The sequence below is a fragment of the Myxine glutinosa genome, chromosome 1 (genome assembly GCF_964187855.1).
Source record: "Myxine glutinosa chromosome 1, kmMyxGlut1.1, whole genome shotgun sequence".
NCBI classification, from domain to species: Eukaryota; Metazoa; Chordata; class Myxini; order Myxiniformes; family Myxinidae; genus Myxine; species Myxine glutinosa.
In genome coordinates this window covers 300,620,043-300,629,928 of record NC_136261.1, presented here as the reverse complement: position 1 = coordinate 300,629,928, position 9,886 = coordinate 300,620,043, and positions in this window count along the sequence as shown.

Genomic DNA, 9,886 nt, shown 5'->3' with positions numbered 1-9,886 from the left:
AAATGCAGACGGACAGCGAAGCCGGTACACTGGGAGACATGACAGAACCGTCAGAAAGCGTCTGCCAATGAATATTTACATTTAAAAAAACCGTAAACGCATTCATAAAACAACAAAAAGCTGAATTGATATATAGCATTTGAAAATTGCAATTTATATCACTGTAAACTGTGAAATAATCATCAAAGCTGAGACAATGCAAGATAAATTAAAATCATTCGTAATAATAATAAAGCTTGCCTTTTTCGAAAATCACTAAGTGGTAACAGGAGATAAGCTCAAATGGTAGAGTGCTCACTTATGCATGCAAGAGGTAGTGGGATTGATACCCACATCTTCCAATGTTTTACATTCTCACATTTTGTCAGAGAATTAACAATTTTGAATTGGAATCAATCAGAAGACCAGAGTGGTAACTTGACCATGACCACTCTACGAAATAAATTGTATGCATTCTTTTCCATGCAAAGCTCGCTCTAACCATTGACTGATTGACTGGGTGATATCAACGTTCGGTGTCTTTCATGGGTCAAAGAAATCTGAAATTTGGAATGCCGATGGACAGCGAAGCCAGAACAATGCAAAACATCACAGAACCATCAGAAAGCGTCTGCTGATGAGAATTTACGTAAAAACAAATCGTAAACACATTCATCCAATAAAAAAAGCTGAATAGATACAAAGCATTTGAAAATTACAATTTATATCACTGCAGACTGTGAAATAATAATCAAAGCTGAAATCATGCAAGATAAATTAAAATCATTCATAATAATAATAAAGCTTGCCTTTATATGAAATCATCTAGAGGTATCCAGGGATTAGCTCAAATGGTAAAGCACTCGCTTTGCATGTGAGAGGCAGTGGGATCAATACCCACATCCTCCAAAATTCTACATTGCCACATTTTGTCAGCGAATTAACAATTTTGAATTGGAATGAATCAGAAGACACGCAAACTTGACCATTACCTCTCCACGAAACAAATTGTATGCATTATTTTCCATATAAAGCTCCCTCTATCCATTGACTGAGTGACTGGGTGATATCAACGTTCGGTATCTTCCAGGTGTCATATAAATCTGAAATTAGGAATGCCGATGGACAGCAAAGCCGGTACACTGGGAGACATCACAGAACCGTCAGAAAGCGTCTGCCAATGAATATTTACGTTAAAAAAACCCGAAAACGCATTCATAAAACAAAAAAAGCTGAATCGATATATATATAGCATTTGAAAATTGCAATTTATATCACTGTAAACTGTGAAATAATCATCAAAGCTGAGACAATGCAAGATAAATTAAAAGCATTCATAATAATAACAAAACTTGCCTTTATATAAAGTCGCGAAGAGGTAACAGGGGATTAGCTCACATGGTAGAGTGCTCGCTTAGCAAGTGAGAGGTAGTGGGATCGATACCCACATCCTCCGATATCCTACATTGCCACATTTTGTCAGCGAATTAACAATTTTGAATTGGAATGAATCAGAAGATGCGCAAACTTGACCATTACCACTCTGAAAAATAAATTGTATGCATTATTTTCCATTTAAAGCTCCCTCTATCCAATGACTGACAGTGGCTCACATCAACGTTCGGCATCTTCCAGGTGTCATCGAAATCTGAAATTTGAAATGCCGACGGACAGCGAAGCCGGTTCACTGGGAGACATCACAGAACCGTCAGAAAGTGTCTGCCAATGAATATTTACGTTTAAAAAACCGTAAACGCATTTATAAAACAAAAAAAAGCTGAATCGAGATATAGCATTTGAAAATTGCAATTTATATCACTGTAAACTGTGAAATAATAATCAAAGCTGAGATTATACAAGATTAATCAAAATCATTCTTAATAATAATAATGCTTGCCTTTCTATGAAATCACCAAAAGGTAACGGGGGATTAGCTCAAATGGTAGAGTGCTCGTTTATGCATGCGAGAGGTAGTGGGATCGATACCCACATCCTCCAATGCTTCACATTCTCACATTTTGTCAGCGAATTAACAATTTTGAATTGGAATCAATCAGAAGACACGCAAACTTGACGATTACCACTCTGCAAAATAAATTGTATGCATTCTTTTCCATGCAAAGCTCGTTCTAACCATTGACTGATTGACTGCCTGATTTCAACGTTCGGTGACTTTCATGTGTCAAAGAAATCTGAAATTTGGAATGCCGACGGACAGCGAAGCCAGAACAATGGGAAACATCACAGAACCATCAGAAAGCGTCTGCCGATGAGAATTTACGTAAAAACAAATCGTAAACACATTCATGCAATAAAAAAAGCTGAATAGATACAAAGCATTTGAAAATTACAATTTATATCACTGCAGACTGTAAAATAATAATCAAAGCTGAAATCATGCAAGATAAATTAAAATCATTCATAATAATAATAAAGCTTGCCTTTATATGAAATCATCTCAAGGTATCGGGGGATTAGCTCAAATGGTAGAGTGCTCGCTTATGCATGCGAGAGGTAGTGGGATCGATACCCACATCCTCCAATATTCTACATTGCCGCATTTTGTCAGCGAATTAACAATTTTGAATTGGAATGAATCAGAAGACACGCAAACTTGACCATTACCACTCTGCAAAATAAATTGTATGCATTATTTTCCATATAATGCTCCCTCTATCCATTGACTGACAGACTGGCTCACATCAATGTTCGGCATCTTCCAGGTGTCATCGAAATCTGAAATTTGAAATACAGACAGACAGCGAAGCCGGTACACTGGGAGACATGACAGAACCGTCAGAAAGCGTCTGCCAATGAATATTTACGTTTAAAAAAACCGTAAACGCATTCATAAAACAAAAAAAAGCTGAATCCATATATAGCATTTGAAAATTGCAATTTATATCACTGCAAACTGTGAAATAATCATCAAAGCTGAGACAATGCAAGATAAATTAAAATCATTCGTAATAATAATAAAGCTTGCCTTTTTCAAAAACCACCAAGTGGTAATGGGCGATAAGCTATAAATGGTACAGTGCTCACTTAGCATGTGAGAAGGTAGTGGGATTGATACCAACATCCTCCAATATTTTACATTCTCACATTTTGTCAGCGAATTAACAATTTTGAATTGGAATGAATCAGAAGACACGCAAACTTGACCATTACCACTATGCAAAATAAATTGTATGCATTATTTTCCATTTAAAGCTCCCTCTATCCAATGACTGACAGTGGCTCACATCAACGTTCGGCATCTTCCAGGTGTCATCGAAATCTGAAATTTGAAATGCCGACGGACAGCGAAGCCGGTTCACTGGGAGACATCACAGAACCGTCAGAAAGCATCTGCCAATGAATATTTACGTTTAAAAAACCGTAAACGCATTCATAAAACAAAAAAAAGCTTAATCGATGTATAGCATTTGAAAATTGCAATTTATATCACTGTAAACTGTGAAATAATATTCAAAGCTGAGATTATGCAAGATGAATCAAAATCATTCTTAATAATAATAATGCTTGCCTTTCTATGAAATCACCAAAAGGTAACGGGGGATTAGCTCAAATGGTAGAGTGCTCGCTTATGCATGCGAGAGGTAGTGGGATCGATACCCACATCCTCCAATATTTCACATTGCCACATTTTGTCAGCGAATTAACAATTTTGAATTGGAATGAATCAGAAGACACGCAAACTTGACCATTACCACTCTGCAAAATAAATTGTATGCATTATTTTCCATATAAAGCTCCCTCTATCCATTGACTGACAGACTGGCTCACATCAATGTTCGGCATCTTCCAGGTGTCATCGAAATCTGAAATTTGAAATGCAGACGGACAGCGAAGCCGGTACACTGGGAGACATGACAGAACCGTCAGAAAGCGTCTGCCAATGAATATTTACGTTTAAAAAACCCGTAAACGCATTCATAAAACAAAAAAAAGCTGAATCGATATATAGCATTTGAAAATTGCAATTTATATCACTGGAAACTGTGAAATAATCATCAAAGCTGAGACAATGCAAGATTAATTAAAATCATTCGTAATAATAATAAAGCTTGCCTTTATCGAAAATCACTAAGTGGTAACAGAAGATAAGCTCAAATGGTAGAGTGCTCACTTAGCATGCGAGAGGTAGTGGGATCGATACCCACATCCTCCAATGTTTTACATTCTCACATTTTGTCAGCGAATTAACAATTTTGAATTGGAATCAATCAGAAGACGAGAGTGGTAACTTGACCATTACCACTCTGCGAAATAAATTGTATGCATTCTTTTCCATGCAAAGCTCGTTCTAACCATTGACTGATTGACTGGCTGATATCAACGTTCGGTGTCTTTCATGTGTCAAAGAAATCTGAAATTTGGAATGCCGACGGACAGCGAAGCCAGAACAATGGGAAACATCACAGAACCATCAGAAAGCGTCTGCCGATGAGAATTTATGTAAAAACAAATCGTAAACACATTCAGGCAATAAAAAAAGCTGAATAGATACAAAGCATTTGAAAATTACTATTTATATCACTGGAAACTGTGAAATAATCATCAAAGCTGAGACAATGCAAGATTAATTAAAATCATTCGTAATAATAATAAAGCTTGCCTTTTTCGAAAATCACTAAGTGGTAACAGAAGATAAGCTCAAATGGTAGAGTGCTGACTTAGCATGTGAGAGGCAGTGGGATCGATACCCACATCCTCCAAAATTCTACATGCTCACGTTTTGTCAGCGAATTAACAATTTTGAATTGGAATCAATCAGAAGACAAGCAAACTTGACCATTACCACTCTGCGAAATAAATTGTATGCATTATTTTCCATATCAAGCTCCTTCTCACCATTGGCTGAGTGACTGGGTGATATCAACGTTCGGTATCTTCCAGGTGTCATATAAATCTGAAATTTGGAATGCCGATGGACAGCAAAGCCGGTACACTGGGAGACATCACAGAACCGTCAGAAAGCATCTGCCAATGAATATTTACGTTAAAAAAACCGAAAACGCATTCATAAAACAAAAAAAGCTGAATCGATATATATATAGCATTTGAAAATTGCAATTTATATCACTGTAAACTGTGAAATAATCATCAAAGCTGAGACAATGCAAGATAAATTAAAATCATTCATAATAATATCAAAGCTTGCCTTCATATAAAATCACAAAGAGGTGACGGGGGATTAGCTCAAATGGTAGAGTGCTCGCTTATGCATGCAGAGAAGTAGTGGGATTGGTACCCACATCCTCCAATATTTTACATTCTCACATTTTGTCAGCGAATTAACAATTTTGAATTGGAATCAATCAGAAGACACGCAAACTTGACCATTACCACTCTGCGAAATAAATTGTATGCATTCTTTTCCATGCAAAGCTTGTTCTAACCATTGACTGATTGACTGGCTGATATCAACGTTCGGTGTCTTTCATGTGTCAAAGAAATCTGAAATTTGGAATGCCGACGGACAGCGAAGCCAGAACAATGGGAAACATCACAGAACCATCAGAAAGCGTCTGCCGATGAGAATTTACGTAAAAACAAATCGTAAACACATTCATCCAATAAAAAAAGCTGAATAGATACAAAGCATTTGAAAATTACAATTTATATCACTGCAGACTGTGAAATAATAATCAAAGCTGAAATCATGCAAGATAAATTAAAATCATTCATAATAATAATAAAGCTTGCCTTTATATGAAATCATCTAGAGTTATCCAGGGATTAGCTCAAATGGTAGAGCACTCGCTTTGCATGTGAGAGGCAGTGGGATCAATGCCCACATCCTCCAAAATTCTACATTCTCACATTTTGTCAGCGAATTAACAATATGAATGGGCAGGAATCAGAAGACGAGCAAACTTGACCATTGCCTCTCCACGAAACAAATTGTTTGCATTATTTTCCATATCAAGCTCCTTCTCCCAATTGACTGAGTGACTGGGTGATATCAACGTTCGGTATCTTCCAGGTGTCATATAAATCTGAAATTTGGAATGCCGATGGACAGCAAAGCCGGTACACTGGGAGACATCACAGAACCGTCAGAAAGCATCTGCCAATGAATATTTACGTTTAAAAAACCATAAACGCATTCATAAAACAAAAAAAAGCTGAATCGACATATTGCATTTGAAAATTGCAATTTATATCACTGTAAACTGTGAAATAATCATCAAAGCTGAGACAATGCAAGATAAATTAAAATCATTCATAATAATAATAAAGCTTGCCTTCATACAAAGTCCCCAAAAGGTAACAGGGATTAGCTCAAATGGTAGAGTGCTCACTTAGCATGCGAGAGGTAGTGGGATCGATACCCACATCCTCCAATATTCTACATTTTCACATTTTGTCAGCGAGTTAACAAATTTTAATCGGCAGGAATCAGAAGACACGCAATCTTGACCATTACCACTCTGCAAAATAAAGTGTATGCATTATTTTCCATATAAAGCTCCCTCTATCCATTGACTGACAGACTGGCTCACATCAATGTTCGGCATCCTCCAGGTGTCATCGAAATCTGAAATTTGAAATGCAGACGGACAGCGAAGCCGGAACACTGGGAGACATGACAGAACCATCAGAAAGCGTCTGCCAATGAATATTTACGTTTAAACAAACCGTAAACGCATTCATAAAACAACAAAAAGCTGAATCGATATATAGCATTTGAAAATTGCAATTTATATCACTGTAAACTGTGAAATAATCATCAAAGCTGAGACAATGCAAGATAAATTAAAATCATTCGTAATAATAATAAAGCTTGCCTTTTTCGAAAATCACTCAGTGGTAACAGGATATAAGCTCAAATGGTAGAGTGCTCACTTATGCATGCGAGAGGTAGTGGGATTGATACCCACATCCTCCAATGTTTTACATTCTCACATTTTGTCAGCGAATTAACAATTTTGAATTGGAATCAATCAGAAGACCAGAGTGGTAACTTGACCATGACCTCTCTCCGAAATAAATTGTATGCATTATTTTCCATGCAAAGCTCGTTCTAACCATTGACTGATTGACTGGGTGATATCAACGTTCGGTGTCTTTCATGTGTCAAAGAAATCTGAAATTTGGAATGCCGATGGACAGCGAAGCCAGAACAATGCGAAACATCACAGAACCATCAGAAAGCGTCTGCTGATGAGAATTTACGTAAAAACAAATCGTAAACACATTCATCCAATAAAAAAAGCTGAATAGATACAAAGCATTTGAAAATTACAATTTATATCACTGCAGACTGTGAAATAATAATCAAAGCTGAAATCATGCAAGATAAATTAAAATCATTCATAATAATAATAAAGCTTGCCTTTATATGAAATCATCTAGACATATCTAGGGATTATCTCAAATGGTATAGCCCTTGCTTTGCATGTGAGAAGGCAGTGGGATCGATACCCACATCCTCCAATATTCTACATTGCCACATTTTTTCAGCGAATTAACAATTTTGAATTGGAATGAATCAGAAGACAAGCAAACTTGACCATTACCTCTCCACGAAACAAATTGTATGCATTATTAGCGCTGAGGAAGCGCCTCTAGCGAATGACTTCCAGCCAGTGTAACGCGAATTCCTGTCACAGGAATTCTGAGATCATATAAGTGTGATGTGGCAGTTCCTGATTGGGTCGTGTTGGGGAACCCCTTCTCGCTGCCGACGTGACGTAAATTCGCGCACGCGCACTGGTGAAGCGCGAGATTCGGCCCAAGGTTCTTATTATTATTATTATTATTTTTGTATACAAGATCGAGGCTCGAACCATGATCGAGGCTCGAAATTCCATGCCCGAACCTCAGCGCAATCCAAGAGGATTCATTTTCCATATAAAGCTCCCTCTATCCATTGACTGAGTGACTGGGTGATATCAACGTTCGGTATCTTCCAGGTGTCATATAAATCTGAAATTTGGAATGCCGATGGACAGCAAAGCCGGTACACCTGGAGACATCACAGAACCGTCAGAAAGCGTCTGCCAATGAATATTTACGTTAAAAAAACCCGAAAACGCGTTCATAAAACAAAAAAAGCTGAATCGATATATATATAGCATTTGAAAATTGCAATTTATATCACTGTAAACTGTGAAATAATCATCAAAGCTGAGACAATGCAAGATACATTAAAAGCATTCATAATAATAACAAAACTTGCCTTTATATAAAATCACAAAAAGGTTATGGGGGATTAGCTCAAATGGTCGAGTGCTCGCTTAAGCAAGCGAGAGGTAGTGGAATCGATACCCACATCCTCCAATATTTTACGTTGTCACATTTTGTCAGCGAATTAACAATTTTGAATTGGAATGAATCAGAAGACACGCAAACTTGACCATTACCACTCTGCAAAATAAATTGTATGCATTATTTTCCATTTAAAGCTCCCTCTATCCAATGACTGACAGTGGCTCACATCAACGTTCGGCATCTTCCAGGTGTCATCGAAATCTGAAATTTGAAATGCCGACGGGCAGCGAAGCCGGTTCACTGGGAGACATCACAGAACCGTCAGAAAGTGTCTGTCAATGAATATTTACGTTTAAAAAACCGTAAACGCATTTATAAAACAAAAAAAATCTGAATCGCTATATAGCATTTGAAAATTGCAATTTATATCACTGTAAACTGTGAAATAATAATCAAAGCTGAGATATACAAGATTAATCAAAATCATTCTTAATAATAATAATGCTTGCCTTTCTATGAAATCACCAAAAGGTAATGGGGGATTAGCTCAAATGGTAGAGTGCTCGCCTCGCATGCGAGAGGTAGTGGTATCGATACCCATATTCTACATTCTCACATTTTGTCAGCGAATTAACAAATTTTAATCAGCAGGAATCAGAAGACATGCAATCTTGACCATTACCACTCTGCAAAATAAAGTGTATGCATTATTAGCGCTGAGGAAGCGCCTCTCGCGAATGACTTCCAGCCAGTGTAACGCGAATTCCTGTCACAGGAATTCTGAGATCATATAAGTGTGACGTGGCAGTTCCTGATTGGTTCGTGTTGGGGAACCCCTTCTCGCTGCCGACGTGACGTAAATTCGCGCACGCGCACTGGTGAAGCGCGAGATTCGGCCCAAGGTTCTTATTATTATTATTATTATTTTTGTATACAAGATCGAGGCTCGAACCATGATCGAGGCTCGAAATTCCATGCCCGAACCTCAGCGCAATCCAAGAGGATTCACTTGTTTTCCATATAAAGCTCCCTCTATCCATTGACTGACAGACTGGCTCACATCAATGTTCGGCATCTTCCAGGTGTCATCAAAATCTGAAATTTGAAATGCAGACGGACAGCGAAGCCGGTACACTGGGAGACATGACAGAACCGTCAGAAAGCGTCTGCCAATGAATATTTACATTTAAAAAAACCGTAAACGCATTCATAAAACAACAAAAAGCTGAATCGATATATAGCATTTGAAAATTGCAATATATATCACTGTAAACTGTGAAATAATCATCAAAGCTGAGACAATGCAAGATAAATTAAAATCATTCGTAATAATAATAAAGCTTGCCTTTTTCGAAAATCACTAAGTGGTAACAGGAGATAAGCTCAAATGGTAGAGTGCTCACTTAGCATGCGAGAGGTAGTGGGATTGATACCCACATCCTCCAATGTTTTACATTCTCACATTTTGTCAGCGAATTAACAATTTTGAATTGGAATCAATCAGAAGACCAGAGTGGTAACTTGACCATGACCACTCTACGAAATAAATTGTATGCATTCTTTTCCATGCAAAGCTCGTTCTTACCATTGACTGATTGACTGGGTGATATCAACGTTCGGTGTCTTTCATTTGTCAAAGAAATCTGAAATTTGGAATGCCGATGGACAGCGAAGCCAGAACAAT